Raw genomic sequence first — 17316 nt, 5'->3', positions numbered from 1 at the left:
GAGTACTATATGGTTGAAATTTGAAGATTTGGTATGCATGTGATTAGAGGTAAGAAAGTGTATATATGAAGTTAGCTAGTTAAGTGAATTGAGAATGTTAATTTGGTATAAAATTGAATAGCATATTGTGGTATTTTTGTGTGCCTTGTAGTTGATGCTATTGAAATGGCATGAATTATGCTTGGTTGAGATTGGTTTGAATGTCTATTGATGCTATGCTATATGCCAATTGATGTTTTTAGGTGGTTACAAATTGGGTGAGAAAGATGGTTTGGTAAAAAGCCTATTTTTGTCCACACGGGCAGAGACACGGACGTGTGTCTCAGGCGTGTGTGACATACGATCAGGTGACATGGCCGTGTGTCCCCTGGTGTTTAATTAGAAATCAAGTCAGTATGCTTCACACGACCCAGCACACGGGCTTATGACTTGGCCGTGTAGCATAAGTCAGTATACCCTACAGGTTTGGCACGGCCTAGCACACGGCCTGACACACGGGCATGTGTGGCCATTTCGAAGGGCACACGGGCTAGTCACACGGGTGTGTGGTTGGCCGTGTGACCCAAGTCAGGGGGTTACACGGGGTTAGACACGGGCTGGGACATGGCCATGTGATCCCATTTCGAATGTCCACACGGCCTGTAACATGGGTGTGTTTTTGGCCGTGTGAGACACACGGCCGGGCCATACAAGCGTGTGTCCCCTATATTTTGAAATTTTTCTTAGTTTTTCAAAAATTTCCTGAGTTACCGGTTTAGTCTTGAACTACTCCTAAAGTATGTTTTAGGTCTCGTAGGCTAGTATTAGGGACGTTATGGATGATTGTGAATGATTTATTTTTGGAATGGAAACATGTATGAGAAATGTATGTTTATTTGTGTAATAAATCCAATAATGCTCCATAACCCTATTCCAGCTTTGAATACGGGTGAGGGGTGTTACATGTATATTGTGCATATTGTCCATTGTGAAATATTCTTTTGGTGTTAATAATGAAGAAATCTATCAAGTAGACATATGTCAAATTGGTATAACCATATGCAAGTTATAGATGAAATAATAAAATATTTCCCTAATGCCTATAAATAAACAATGCAAAGATTCTAGCTCTAAACCCTAAACCCAAACCATAAATAAAAATACTTAAATTAAACTTTTAAGGAATACATAAATGAGTTTAGCTTTAGAATTGGATATGAATGCTAACTAAGGTAGGAGAAATGATTTCGGCTTGTGTTTATAGATTACCAAAACCAAGAGTTGACTATGGGTGACAATTTTTCAATAAGGAATTCAACAACCATAAGTGTTTACTTGATTAAAGTCTTGGAAAAAAACTCAATAACCACAAATGTTAAGTTCAATACATTGTCATTTCAACAATATTAACTAGAGTTGTCGACTGTTAGGGATCTCTTACAACATCGAGTACTTTATACTCAAAGATGTCGAGTTTAGTATAAGTATTTAGAAATATCAAAGGTCTTTAAAATCCTAACCCTAATTTAAATTTATTGATCTTAAAATCTATAGGTTTTAAGTTTAGAAAGCCTTTTTTCTTTCAACCTTTGCAGAGATTCTTGAAACTCTATCCATGTAACCTTCTTTATATTAAACTTGACATTGACAAGTGTTTATTTTATTTAGTTAATTAGAGAAACTTTCTGCCCATGGTTATTGATTTTCTTAGGTGTTTCTTACTATAAATATGGTTGAATCATTCTTCCATTGATGGCTTTAAACCTAAAATCCATTACCTTGTTAAACTCTAGCCAATTTCCTTAGACACTTAACAATAAATCATAGCATTTGATTTACTCCCATCATAATTGTATTTCATTCATCTTTAGGGTTATATATTTATAAAATGTTGTAATTTATGGTTAGGCATTTAGGAAAATAGGTTAGGGTTTATAGGTAAGGTTTAAGCTTTATGTTGTAAGAATTAAGGACGTGAATTATGTATTTTTAATGCTTAGAGAAATCACCATCTGTAGTATAAATGAAAATATTTAAGAACCCATCAGATTTTGCCCAACTACTTTATGCCACCAGGAATGAGGATTTAAGGTTTAGGAAAATTGGTTTAGGCTTATCCTCTAAAGGGTGGCATTTATCCTAAACCTTGTCATCCATATATGCACGAAGCACTACTTATATTTGCTCTTCCTTGGTGTACCTCCTATATCTTTGCATTTATTTGATGCTTAGATTAATTTTGCATTTGATAGGATGAAAAAAAGTGGGGAATCAAACAGTAAGGATAAAAGAAAATGGTTAAGTGAGGAGCCTAGGTACTGATATTTGCAGCATGGAGTCAAAAGGTGGTTTAGATTTTGACACATTATCAAGGGACTCCTACCGAACTCATCATCTAAACACTCGATTTAAAGAAGGAAGTTGAATAATCAACAATAATGCATTGCCAAAAAAGACATAATCGTTTTGCTAGTAATCATTTCAAACATATCTAATCTCCCTTAAATTCTGAAATTTTATTTCTCTTTGAGGTGAAATAACAAAAAAATAATGAACTTTCTCTGGTAGAGGCTTGATTCTTTTCTTAAATTACTACTAACTTAAATTAACAATTAGGTCAATATATTTGAAATATACAAGATTTGTAGTATTATTATGATCACATAATTGTAATCTTTAAGTTCTTCTGTACACAACTATTCTAAATCTAAAACCAATCTCTTAAGTAAACGATTATGGATGTTAAACTCACTTATGTTTGTAGGAAATTCCACAAGCTTTTAAACTAACACTTCAAGTACAAGGCAACTAGAATTAACCTAAAAATTTAATAATCTAGAAATACAAAATTTTTAAGATGTAGAGTCTTCAGATTTGGTAAGAAAAAATGAGATGGAACTGGCATGCCACCATAGATATCCAATTTCAGTGTCATTAGTGACTGCAAGTAAACAAAAGACTAAAAAACACAAATGTTATATAGTGTACATCATCTATACTAACACGTTAGATGAGGTATCACTGCATATCAAGGTCATATGGAAAACCTTTGACCTATTTTCTAACTTGAAATCAACAAGGCAATAGTGTATCTATCGAATAGGTTGATGTCAAATCAATAACAACTTGATGCCAGCAACACCTACTTCGTTGATTACGTATCAATACATAAGGAGCGCATGTCAGTTGGGCATCCTCTCATCTGGATGAAGTTGTAATACACTTTCTATCACTAACGTGGCATAAAAATTGATGGAATTTATTACACAAACATGTTTCATTTTAATAACACTATATATGTCTTGTAGCATATCAAAATAACCCATTTCCCTAAAACTTGTAAAATTAAACCTATCTCCACTAACTTTAAAATAGTTTAAAATAGGGAAATGGTTTAGGAGATTTGTGAAATCTTTGGTTTTCTGGGATTGATGTGTATATCTCAACCTTAAACTTTAAACTGAAACCCTTAATTTAAGCATATTTAAGGTCTAATGATAAGGGAAATGAGTTAGAGGTTTGAGTTTGGATATAGATGTTGGATGTGAGAGCACAAAGTGTTATGACTCATATATATAGATTTCTCAAACCATAAACTTAACAACCATATATCACAATCTTAAAAAAATGAAGTAGACAACCATGGATTTGGACTTTACTTATTGCATTGAACTAGATATTAGTCGGTGACGAGTTTAACATAATGTCATGTCAATTGCCTAAAAACTCTAAGCAAGATTCCTAGACTCTAAACCTTAAATTATTATACCGAACTCCACATCCATGGTGTCGAGTTTGGTATTGTATCATGTCAATTGTTTCTTTTATAAATATTCTTCAGGGGTTACAATTTTATAAGACAATACACTACATTGACATCGACATTCATGGATGTCAAGTTTAGGCCATTGTACATCTTGCCTCATGGTTAGTGGGTTTAGTAATGGTTTTATCCTATAAATATGACGTACAGACTTATTCATTTTGCTTTTGCATTCAATGGTTAGTGTTTAGGGTTTAAGGAAGAGTTAAGTGTTGTAAGTACTTTAAAATAGCTACCATGTCAAAAAGTTACTAACTACAACATACTGATGCTCGATGCTAACAACTCACTCCTTTTATGCATTAGGAAAATGGGTTAAGCCTTTTCAGCAATGGAGAAACTTTTGGTGGGTTTCTTCTAATGTGAGAGCACTTTTATAAAGGTTTTTCGCTTTCAAAAAAAGATACCTAACAACTTAGCCAGATACATCATGAGTTACAACTTTTGCTAGGTTTATACAGTTCCTGGAAACATCAAAAGTCATCAAACAGTCAAATTTCAAGGATCAAGGAAATTAATTAAGGCTTTTTGCACATCTATGCTCTAGAGCTTGTAGTTGCAGTGGCATGGTTGATCTTTAGCATAGATGGTTGTATCTATGTTAGCCACTCAAATCAATTATTGGGATGGATCATTTCTATGGAATTAGGAAAAAAAGTTAAGTTATTTTTTTCATTTCATAATGTTATGTTTATTAATTAATTAGATTAATTGACATGTAATGTGAAGTGCAATTTTCTATTCTTAAATATATTTTCTTCAATTTTATGTCTTATATACATGAAATATTTGTAAAACTTTTAATTCACAATTTCTCCAATGTTTTATCGACATAAATATTAAAATTGAAACCAAATGAATGAAATTAAATTGTAAAAATTAAACTAAATTGAATTCGTGACATAATGAATGTTAAAATGAATAAAATTGAGTTAATAAAATTATATCAATAAAATATGAATTTGAATAAAACTTATTTTTGTATCTTTATTCAAACAAAAAATGTTTGTTTATCTAATTAAAATATGCAATTTAATATTCATTGCATAAACCTTAATCTTTAAAAAGTCCAAACCATAAAATCCTTGTCCTAAACTCTAATATCTATATGTACAATTTTGTCGTTGAAGTATTGGAATAAAATAACAAAAAAAAAAAAAGCTTGCCTGGTTGGTGTTGGTGGAAAAATTTGATTAAGAAAACAATTTCAAGTTATAGTGGAAGTTTTAAAATTTTTTAAAACTAAGCTAATTTGTGATATTTATAGTAATAAACTTTTACTGAAAACATGTGTTTTATGCGACATATATTCTAGTCGATCTTGGGTTTCAACCAAACAACATTTTTTGCTATCCTCGTACCACAAATTACATCGAGTGTGGGCTCGAGCAACATGAACCAAACACAAAACAAAAAAACAATTTTATTATTTTCAATAGGAAAGTATCTCAATAGAAATCAGTAAATATCGTAATTCCCCAAAAGTAAAATTTATTCTATGTTAATAAATTATCACTACATTTTGGAAGAATAATGATAACTAGATACTCAAGATATGCATGTTTTAGGTTCTATTTACAGAGAGAGATAGACGAATTCTGGTTGAATAAGGCTTAAAAAATATTCTTATTTAAATAGAAAATACTCCCATAGTCCAACTAGAAGAGAGATGGGTGGGACACCTTAGTAAATATTACTAGGGTTGTCACCCTTCACTTGTCATAGGAAGGGAATTAGACCTATCATGTATTGGGTCTAATTATATGTGTTTCCTAGACTTTTGACCTAATACTTTATAATCTAATCCCACCCAATACTTGTTTTTTTGTTTTCTCAAAATAAATACTATTAATTAAATTAGCTAAATCGATTTCCTAATTAAATATTTTTTCAACCCAATTCTAATTACATTAAAGTCATGAAAACTTTACCATAAAAGAATCTATGAGGAAATATATTTAATTTTTCTTATTCAAAGGATCCGTAATGACTAATTAATTTAATTCTATTGTAAAAATTCAATTATTCAATTATATTTAATTAAATAATAATTTGAAAACATTAAATTAATTCTCAAGTCATTTCTATACTTGTAAGAAAACGCATTCATTTGTAAATGTGACTCATTTCTCTTATTTCATCATTTCCATTCATATGGTTCTACATGCAATTCATTTCTAGTTTCAACGAGCTAGCAGAAATATCGATTGAACATATATAAATAGGGATAAAATAATTTATAAAAGTTCTAGTTTTTCGCATATTAATTATAAACTTATTTAGTCACAAAGTCATTCCACTATAGTATCGTGACTTAGCTCTCCTTAATTTCCTAAATCTCTTTGGAATAAATCTATTCTCCCAATATGATCCTATTTTATCTCATGGTAACTATTACATCTTTCTTCATTAAAACTGAATTACTATCAAAGAGTAATCAAATTATTTTTTACAAAGACAAACAACCCATGACCACGTTTACTTTTCATCTATCATGTAATGCTGATGAGATGATATCATTTACGCATTAGTTGGGCTATGAATTCTACTATTGTGAATGATGTTCCATACTGTAGAAGTCGTATACCCAATGCACCAACTTTTGGTTCCTTATCTATTTGAGCTTAGATTTTCACTTACATCAAAGTGTACGATTCATGCATACATAGTCCATCATTCACTTAAGATTAATTTATGTGACACTATGAATGTCTCAAGTGAATAAATCTATAAACGGATCTAGGATCTATTCTGCATGAGTCTTATCCGATGTGTTATCAGTCCAGTCAATCACATCTATGTCTTTATCTTTTAGGAGTCATCCGCTCTGATGCTCAAGACAAATCATATTCCCAGTTGGACTTGATAGACGACATATTAGTCTTTTAATCAGTTTACTAATTTTCAGTTAGACTAACGACATATTTAGGTTTATCAAGTAATCCAAGTTGTGACTAAATAAATTTATAATTAATAGGTAAGAAGATGGAACTTAATTATAAATTATTTGAGCCCTCATTATATATGTCAATCGGTCCCTCGACAAGCTCGTTGAAACCAAAAAATGAATTGCATATAGAACCAAATGAATAGAAATAAATTAAAATGATGAAGTTAGAGAAATAAGTAACATTCACAAATAAATGCAATTTCTCACTACGTAAAGAAATAACTTAAGAATTAATTTAAGGTTTTTGAATTATTATTTAATTAATTATAATTAAATAATTTAAGTTCAAAAATGGAATTAAGTTTATTAGTCATTATGAACTTATTGAATAAGAAATATTAAATAATTTTCCTCATAGATTCTTTTTATGATAAAGTTTTCATGATTTTAACGAAATTAGAATTGAGTTGAGAAAATTATTTAAGTGAGAAATTAATTTAGTTAATTTAATTTATTAAATTAATTTAATAACTAATATTTGCTTTGAGAAAATAAAAAAATTGGGTTGAATTAAATTATAAAGTGCAGAGTCAAAAGTCTAGGAGCATATAATTGGACCCAATACATGAAAGGCTCAAATCTCTTCATGATGAGAGGGGTGACGACACTAGTAGCTTTTACTAGTGTGTATCGCCCTCCTCTATTCCAATTGGAATAGGAGGGTGTTTTCTATTTGGATAATATTATTTGTTTAAGCCTTACACAAATAGGATTATTCTATCTCTCCCTATAAATAGATGACATCAATAGACCTAATACACACACTTCTTGATTATTGAGTTATTGTTATTCTGCCAAAAAATAATGATAATTTATTTACTTAGAATAAATTATATTTTCTATGAATTACGATCTTTATCAGTTTCTATTGAGAGATTTACTTTCCTGCTGAAAGTAATAAAATTGTTTCTTATTTTATGTTTAGTTTTTATTACTGTAACACCTCAAACCCGTATTTGTCGCCGGAATAGTGCTACGGAATATTACCAACCAATCAAATCATTTAACAACCAATTCATAAGTAGTTATAAACATATTCTAATTCAATCATTAAAATGCGAATTGTCCTTAAATCGAGCTTTAAAGTTCCCTTAAAAACATTTTAGGACTAATAGAAATTAAGTGGGCATTCGAAGTGGGGACACACAGCCGTGTCCCAGCCCGTGTCCATGACCGTGTAACTCACTGACTTGGGTCACACGTCCAAGCCACACGCCTGTGTGTCAGGCCGTTTACCTTTCAAAATGGTTTCGCATGCCTGTGTGCTAGCCGTGTGTCTCACACGGCCAAGTCACACGCCCGTGTACTAGCCGTGTGTCTTATACGGCCAAGTCACACGCCAGTGTGTCTAGCCATATGGATCTAAAATGTGCCAAAATCACTCGATTTAGCCTAACATAAAGCTACTGAAGACACCAAGCTTTAAGTTTCATACACATACCAAGCCTTTGGTTAAAACGCATACTAGCTTCAAACATAAACATATACTTATAACTCAATTTACACCACATTCACAAAACAACTAACAACCAAAGACATCCTAGGTACATGCCATTACAACATTAAACACCACCAATCTTGAGATCGGGATTATTGTTGTTGGATACTGAGTCGATGATCAAAAGAGAGTACCTAACCTGTGCACGAAAAACAAAACCGCACGCTGAGTAAAACTTGGTGATATTTCTATAATCCAAACATTTTAAGACATGATATGATACATGAATGCTCAAATTGAATTATATCATCATACTACTATCTAAACATACAACTACAAGATATCACCATTTCAATTTCATGCCTTCCATCCCTTTATTTCATACTATACTCAATTTTCACAAGTATTCACCTTTAGTTGGCTTGAGCATATATCCCAATTTACATCACTTGCTATATGAATAGCTTTGCATAGATCAATCCATAAATTACTTATATTATGGCACAAACCAATCCACATTAAGCAACTTCACTTATTTGAATAAACACAAATATATCTAAAGCATTTGAATTAATTTCTCAACTTTAATAGTCTAACTCAAGAATATATCATGTTTTCCATGTATCACTATTTCAATAAATTTTATACACACATGTCTTGATGCATATTAAACACTTACCATAGCAGCAAGCTAATGATTAAACACATAACTTACTGATATCATCACATGGTAAGATATAGTACATAAACATAGCATCTCTTAAATCATACCTTTCATATTCATGAATATTCATACTTTAATCATTGGCACATCATACCTTTTCATATTTGTCGTAGTGAAGTCAATCGAAACCCTTACTGAAGCTCACACAAAGTGTTAAACGATGGTCGAAACCATCCTTTTTTTTATAATCGAGGAATACTATGAAGACGATTGAAACTCCGGTACATGTTTCCTTTGTGCTATAGTCCAACTATGGTCTTATATATGCATTGCCATGGCCCTGCCATGGTTTTACATTCGTAGTGCTATAACCCAGTTATAGTCTTATCATCAGAATGCCATAGCCCATCTATGGTCTTACATATAAACACTGCCATGGTCCAACCATGATCTTACCTCCATAGTACCATAACCCAATTATGTGGTCTTATCATCAGAATGCCATAGCCCAGCTATGGTCTTACATATAAACACTGCCATGGTCCAACCATGGTCTTACGTCCATAGTGCCATAACTCAGTTTTGGTCTTGTCATCAAAATTCCATAGCTCAGCTATGGTCTTACATATAAACACTGCCATCATCCAACCATGGTCTTACGTGCGAATGCAACCTGTCTCCATTGATATTAGAAATTATCATTTCCGTAACTTGTTACAATTCATGTTCTATCAACAAATCAATTTAATATCAGTAATTTTATATCATTTAAACTTTAATATTCAAACACTTAGAAATATAATTGAGTTCATTTTAATGAGCTTACAGAGCTAATTTGCAGTAATGGCTCTGAGTTTCTCAATCAATGATTGACTTAATATCAATTCATTATTTACGTTTTCAATTACACACATCAATATAATCTAATATTATGCAATTAGGATCATATATTTCACTTAAATATAAACTAAAATTAAACCGAACGAACTTATCTAACATTTAAACACAAGATTTTATTTAACTCCATATATTAACCAACATTATTCAACTTCAATCTCATCATTCGACTATATATCTCCATATATAATATTTCCATACTATCAATTTAAATTCTAATCACTTATTGATTTATCTCATAATGTCACATTTCATATATATATACACATTCTAACTGTTAAGACATCAATTCGCACAACAACCAAGGATATAATTCGATTAACTATTTAATGCATTAATTTGGAAGTTCTTAATTTCGAACTTCTGAACAACAACTTAATATTTATACTTAGAAATAGCAGATTTAATATTTATTTTACAACATTATAATACATTTATTCATACCACCCATTGTGCACAAAATGGAATGCCTTATTTATACAACAGTATTATGTATAATATCAAATTGGACACGTTATTACATCAAGTATGCAAGCACTTAACCGGTAAGAAATCATAATTAATATGTCTGTCTTTGAACGACTTAAATGCATTGATAATCAAGAGATTAAGGCACATTAATAGCTTAAATGTTAAACATTAATCCCGAGGATGAAATATTGAAAATCTAACATTCGAACAATCAAAATCCAACATTCAACAGTAGAAACAGCAGCAACTTATAGCATTTAAATCATAAATTTCCCTTTAATTTAGACAGCAACAAATAGTAACAATACATAGTCTTAAACAAGGATTTAAATTGCGGTTGCAGCCGCGTTTTCAGTTGCGTTGTGTTTATCGTGGTTGCGGACATAATAGATGCTATTGCGGTCATTGCGGGTATCACGGTCGTGAATTTTTTTAAAATTCGCACAGCTTATTGTAAATCATAATAATTATAATTATAATTATAAAAAGTCACTTTTAATGATTTTTAGAGTGTTTTTTAACACTTATGAACTTTTATTAATATATATGAGAACACAACTTTTATAATCATTACTTATTCTTATATTTATTTACGAATTTTTAATAATGTTATATTAACTAATAACAAAGTAAAAAAAGAAATATTAAACATTTATCACATTTAATAAGTTTGAAAGTTTTATAGATAAAATAATTGAAAATTCATATCTGAGAGATGTTTTCAATATTAAGAGGGTTGTTTTTACATTACAACAAAATAGATATATAGCAGTGACAATAGTAGCTGCCACCATTTTTTGCTTTTGCAATCTATGTATTTGATTCAATTTGAATCTACTTTTTAATAATTTTTAATTTGTAATAAATTTAAAATATATTTAAAATATAAAATGCTAAAGAAATTATTATATTTGGGGTGAAAGAAGAAATTAGTTTTAATATTAAAACAAGTAAATAAATTGAAATTAATTTTTTACTTTAAATTTAAAATTAATAATTAACTAATACTTTTTAATACAATAAGATCAGAATTAATTTTTCTATACATATATAAATTGAATCAAATTCTAATCTTGTTTTTCAAAATAATTTTATTTTTATTTTTCAGAAGTTTAACTTTTTTACTTTCTTTTCTTTTTTTAATTTTATTTAAACAAGTGAGAATAGTTTTGCCTAAATAAGTGGAGTATTATTAAATATTTTTCAATTTTAATTAAAAAATAAAAGAACGACAAACACACAAAATTTATAACCAACAAAACGCCTTTGTTCTTCTACTTCTTCACTTCTTCTTATTTCTTCAAATCAAAGTTAAATCCCTAAACAGTAAACAATAAACACACAAAATTTAAAAGAAAAACTGAAGAGTTTTAAAAACTCTATCATCCTCTCCTCTGAAATTCTTGGAATATGTTGCTGGTTGTTGTGCCTTCTCCCTTCATCGGTTCATCCCTAAAGTCTCTAAAGAACATATGCATTGCAAAAGTGCAGATTCAAGACATGCAAGCAAGAACCAAGATAAAATTTCAGGTAACTTACTTGAAAATTATCAATCTTTGAATGTGCAAGTGATTAGGGCAGGGTTTGTTTTTCAGATTCAAGTCCTTGACACTTTTATCTACTGCTGTGTTGTTCACTTGTTTGCCGAAATATGAGATTGAGAAATTTAAATCCCTATGTTATTTTCTATTGCTCCGAATGCTGCTGTGTTGTACTATTGTTTGCTTTTCAGATTTCAAGTATTCAACTTCTTTTTATTTTTTATTTTGATTGAAAACCCTGATTTTGCAGGGGAATATATTCCCTTTTGGCTTTTGTTTTACTTTGTTGACTATTTGTGTTTCTGTTGAATGTTGATAGATGAAATTTCATTTTATTTACTATAACGGGAAATAACGGGAATAGCGGCCCATTATTGCCGTAATCGGCCGTTACCTGTTAAATTGCGGCCGCGATCCGCCGCTATCGGTGTGACTCCGCTTCACACCGCTATTTTTAGCAATAGCGGTTTCGGACAGTGCCGCTACCACAATATAACGGCCGCTATTCCGATTGCGGGCCGCTATTTAAATCCGTGGTCTTAAAATCAATAAATAACAGCTCATTTTTTTTTTCCAACATTCGGTCACATTTAACCCTTACAATAAGTAGCCAAATAAAAAAATGACAACATTGAACTGAAGTTCCCTTCATTTAAAACAGAAGTTAATGGAATTTAAATCAAAGGGATTTATATGTTATATTTTCAGCATTTGGTCAGCATTAAACACTTCCAATCTATAGTCAAATTTAATAATCCACAATCACACTTTCCTTCATTTACAATAGCCGGTCAAAGCATTTAAATAAAAGAATATGCATGCTAAATTTCCAGCATTTGGACAACATTTCAACATGAAATTTTCCAGCTTTTCACCTTCAATATTTCAAATATTCAAAAGCAAAAATAAGAGTACAACTAATCAATTAAAATTTTTGAACATAATTCAAGGTATATGTTCAACTGAACATTCATGTTAACTCATAATCAATAATCAATAAGGTATTAAGTAGAAAATAAAAACATTATTAGCATGCATGCTATCTAAATACAACAACCGTTCAACTTCCATCTCCTTCCAGCCTTACCAATTTCACCATTTGACAGAACAATAAGAAAAGAAGAGAAAAGAACAAGGGTGTGAGAATCTCACCAGAAAATCCAACTGAAACTACTTTGAAGCCGTGCCTTTCCCTTTCTTACTGCTGCTTCCAGCTTCTCCCTTAGCTGCTCGCCAAGGAGGGGTTTCTTCGGAGACGCGACATGCAATGGGTGGAGGAGGCGATGAGCTTTCAAGGTATTGCTAGATGAGTGGAGGTGTTGTGATTTGCTGCATTTTGGATTAAGAGCAGTGACTGTTTAAAATGTCTTCATTCGGTTGGTTCAAGCGGAGAAACGCATCTAGATTGGGGGATTTTGTGGCTGAAATACAAGGAAATTGTTGGGTTTCTATCTGGTTCTTTTTCTGGTTCTATTTTCTTTCTTTTTAGGTTTTGTAAATGGTTTTTGATTGAATGGTTTTATTTTTTTATTTTCGTTTCTTGTAACGTGGCTTTGGGAACTGCACTAGCCATTTCATTTTTTTAATTTAATTTACTAACTTAATTTACTAATTGTTACTTTAATAATTATATATATAATATATATAATATCCTCATAAATATACACTATCAAAATCTATAAAAATAATAGTCTATCTATTTAATAAGTCCTTCAATATAGATTCACCTTATAATTTAGTATTAATTCTTACTTTTATCACTTATTTGATTTAGTTCCTTTATTTTAATTAAACATCTTTCTTCAAAAGTACTTAACCAAAATTTAATTCACTTATAATATATGTAAATATTTAATAAAATATTTACGAGTCCGGTTTAGAGAAATGAGGTCCTGATACCTCAATTTCCAAAACCAATGACTTTAAAACCGATACACTAAAATTATTAGAACAACCTCAATATAATACTGCAATACCTTCGTAACTATGAATAAATAATATTCACTAATTCTATCTTTGGAAAACAACATTCCAAAATCACTGTTTTCGACTCCATTGACTTTTGGGTTGTTACAGTTACTTGAGCCGACACTCGACATAACTCGTGGTACGAGGATAGCTGAGAAGGCCATTCAGTTGAAAGCCAAGATTGAATAGAATCCATCTTGTACAAAGCACATGTACTTTTCGATAAAAGTTTATTGTTATAAATATCACAAACTGACTTAGTTTTGAAAATTTGTAAACTTTCATTAAAACTGTAAACTGTTTTCTTAACTGGATTTTCCCAAAAATAGATACCAGAGCCAAATTGTGGCATGTTTATACTATAAATCGATACTAAATTTTATCTTTTCTTCATATTTGGTTAATTTTGATAAGATGCGACATTGTTTCAATTATATGCATGTTTTGGGTTATGCATGTGAAGGGATGTACTTAATTATTTTATTATATATATATGATAAAGTAAAATTTTCAAAGTTGTGATTCCTAAAAATTTGATTGGGAGTAATTTTAGGTTTTAATAATTTTGGGATATATAATTAGATTGCGGACTATCTATTGGATATGGTGCCCTAAGTGTAGTATATTCGTTTCTAAACTTGTAATTTTTTCGAATAGATTAATTAATAAAATAATTCATGGATTACATTAATATACTCTGTATAATATCCTCATGCTGCTTTTTCATTCAAAGCAAAATAGAATCAAATATTGTCTCACTAGTTGTCTAATGTTTAAACTAATAATAGCGGTATTACGTGGTTGAATCGTAATATGTTGTCTATCAATTCCAATTGGGGAGATGCCTTGTCTTGGGCATTAGAGCGGACGACTCTCAGAAGATAGAGACATATATGTGACTGACTCGACTGGCAGTACATCGAACTGGACCCTAGCAGAATAGATCGTGAATTTGTTTATGAATTTATTCACTTGTGACGTTCATCGTGTGGCATACCTAAATCCTTAATGGATGACAGACTATGTATGCATGACTCATACACTTTGATGTAAGTAAAAGCCTGAATTCAAATAGATAAGGAACCGAAAGCTGGTGCATTAGGTGTACGACTTTTGCAATACGTAGCATCATTCACAACAGTGGAATTTATAGCCTGAGATATGGGTAAATAATATCTTCTCATTGGCATTATATAGTTGATGAAAGTAAACTTGGCCACGAGTTGTTTGTCTTTTTGATGAATGACTTGATCACGATTTGATAGTGATGACTTTTCATGAAGGAAGGTGTAATGCTTACCATGAGATAAAATAGGATCATATTTGGAGAGTGAATTTTATCCCGAAGTGATCAAGAATATCCTATTAGGGTAACACATTTATGACAAGATCATTAAACGAGCACTAAGTAGTTGTTTTCATAATGGTATGTCGTTAAGGAGAGCTCAGTCATGATAATATAGTGGAGTAATTTCATGACTAAATGAGTTTATAATTAATAGGCGAAAAGCCAAAACTTAATTATAAATCATTTGAGCCCTAATTACATATGTCCAATCGGTATCTTCGCTAGCTCATTGAAACCAGAAATGAATTGCAAGTTTGAATAGAAATGAATGGAATGAATAAAAAATCGAAAAAATTCAGGAATGATTATGGTTTTTCAAAATGGAAAAATTGAATCATTTGGAAATAAATGTAGGTTTCCAAAACTGGAAATGGAAATGGTAATGGTAATGGTAATGTAAATAGAAATGGTCCATTTGCAATTCTATATGGATTACTAAAAAATTATCAGAAGAATGAGTTTATGTTTTTGAGCTGTTTTGAAGCCCGAAAATGAAAGTAAGCCATTTGGTCACAGTGAACATGTTGATGTATGAAATATTGAACCTTTTTTCTCAAAATTTTATCAGGGGTAAAATCGTCAAAATTTTACTAGGGGTAAAATAGGAATGAGAAAATTGTTTAATATAGAATATTAAAGTTTATTTTGGAAAATAGAAAAATAGAGTCGGGTTAGATCACATTACAGAGTACTGGGTCAAAGGCCCATGAAATACTCGTAATTGGACTTGATGTGAGAGAAGCACAAAACCCCTCATATGACATGAAGGGGGTGGCAACCCTAGTAGGAATACTAGGGTGTGCCGTCCATCCTATTCCTACTCTAAGTAGGAAGTTGTTTCTCTATTTGAAAAAAACCACTACAACTCAACAATGGTTCTACATTCTCTTATTATAAATAGATGACACCAATAGGGCATTATACAAAACTTTGAGAGATTGTTACTCTATTAAAAAATAAATAGAATTTATTCTCAACTATTAAATATATTTTTCCAGAATAACAATTCTACCAGTAACACCCTAAACCCGGCCTAGACGTTATGGCTGAATCTGGCGATGTCACATGGAATTGACTTCGAAAATGAGTTTGTCGAGTTAAGACCTGATAAACCATAAATATAACATGTTTTAATCCCATGCTTAGTGTGTTTTTGGAGGATTTATTATATAATTTAGTGAATTTGATGCTCCTAATCCTTTAATTTCATGTTTTATACTTAGGAGAGCATAAGGGAACAAAAGGAGCGAAAAACGGGCCAAAACGGACCAAATGGGCTGATTTAAAGATCTACACGGCCAAGACCATTTCTACACGGGCTGAGCACACGCCCGTGTGATTCACATGGGCTAGCCACAAGCCCATGTGGCAACCCGTGTCGATATCGCTCCCTGTTTCCCAAGTACGCGAAAAAAGCCAATTTTTAAGGTTTCTGAGCATTCTAAAGTCTATATAAACACGCTAGAAGTAGATCTAAGGGGGACACGCATAGTAGAACACAGAAATTACTCGAAGAATGCCAACAGATTCAGCTCAGAAGTAGGATCTCCTTCAAGAATGAAGATCTCCATTCAATTTCTTTCGAAGTTTTTGGGTTTCTTTATGTTTTGTTGTTAACCTATTTTTGAGATGTTTTCCTATTACATTATGAACTAAACCTCTTAAATACCTACGGAGGATGAAACCTATGATGGATCTTATTATTTAATTATCTGAATTACACGATAAATACTTGTTCTTGTTCTTAATTATGTGTTCTTAATTCTTGTCTTAATATTTTTAGTATATTAATCCAAGTTTGATGTGCTTATTCAGTGGAGCAAAAGTCCCTGTTTAAGAGTAGGTCTAGCATAATTAAGTGGAGTTGCATGCAATCCTAGAGATAGGACGACATAAATCTATCGGATTAGAGTCAAATCTAATAAGGGAATCCATAGATCGAGTCAATACGATGATAGGGGTTTTAATTAGAAAGAGATTTCAATTAATCAACCTAGAGTCAGTTATTCTTAGTCCCGAAAGAGATATTAACATAATTTAGGGATTTCTACGGATCAAGACAAGTGAATAAATCGTTTAATTCAAAGTCAGAATAATAAATAAAGTCTAGGTAGATTCTTCCTTGGGTATTATCTTTATCATTGGTTTATTCAATTATTTCCTTCACTCTCTGTTGCGTTCATTAGTTAATTAGTTTAGTTAATTTTAGATTAAAACAAATCCCTTTTATTTTAGGC

At 31.1% G+C, this 17316-nt stretch overlaps 2 long non-coding RNA genes across 2 annotated transcripts; both read right to left on the bottom strand.

Annotated features, from left to right (window-relative positions):
- Positions 1 to 8138: 8138 nt before the first annotated feature.
- Positions 8139 to 9308, bottom strand: LOC128283586 (uncharacterized). The gene is made up of 2 exons (XR_008273983.1): positions 9009 to 9308; positions 8139 to 8389 (listed from the first exon to the last, which is right to left on the bottom strand). It is a non-coding gene; the product is annotated as an uncharacterized LOC128283586 (long non-coding RNA).
- A 3202-nt stretch (positions 9309 to 12510) lies between these two features.
- On the bottom strand, positions 12511 to 13306 carry LOC128283567 (uncharacterized). Its single transcript, XR_008273958.1, has 2 exons — positions 12916 to 13306; positions 12511 to 12638 (listed from the first exon to the last, which is right to left on the bottom strand). It is a non-coding gene; the product is annotated as an uncharacterized LOC128283567 (long non-coding RNA).
- Positions 13307 to 17316: the final 4010 nt, after the last annotated feature.

Source organism: Gossypium arboreum, chromosome 1, assembly GCF_025698485.1.
Source record: "Gossypium arboreum isolate Shixiya-1 chromosome 1, ASM2569848v2, whole genome shotgun sequence".
Taxonomy (NCBI): domain Eukaryota; kingdom Viridiplantae; phylum Streptophyta; class Magnoliopsida; order Malvales; family Malvaceae; genus Gossypium; species Gossypium arboreum.
This window is presented reverse-complemented; position numbering and strand designations above follow the sequence as displayed.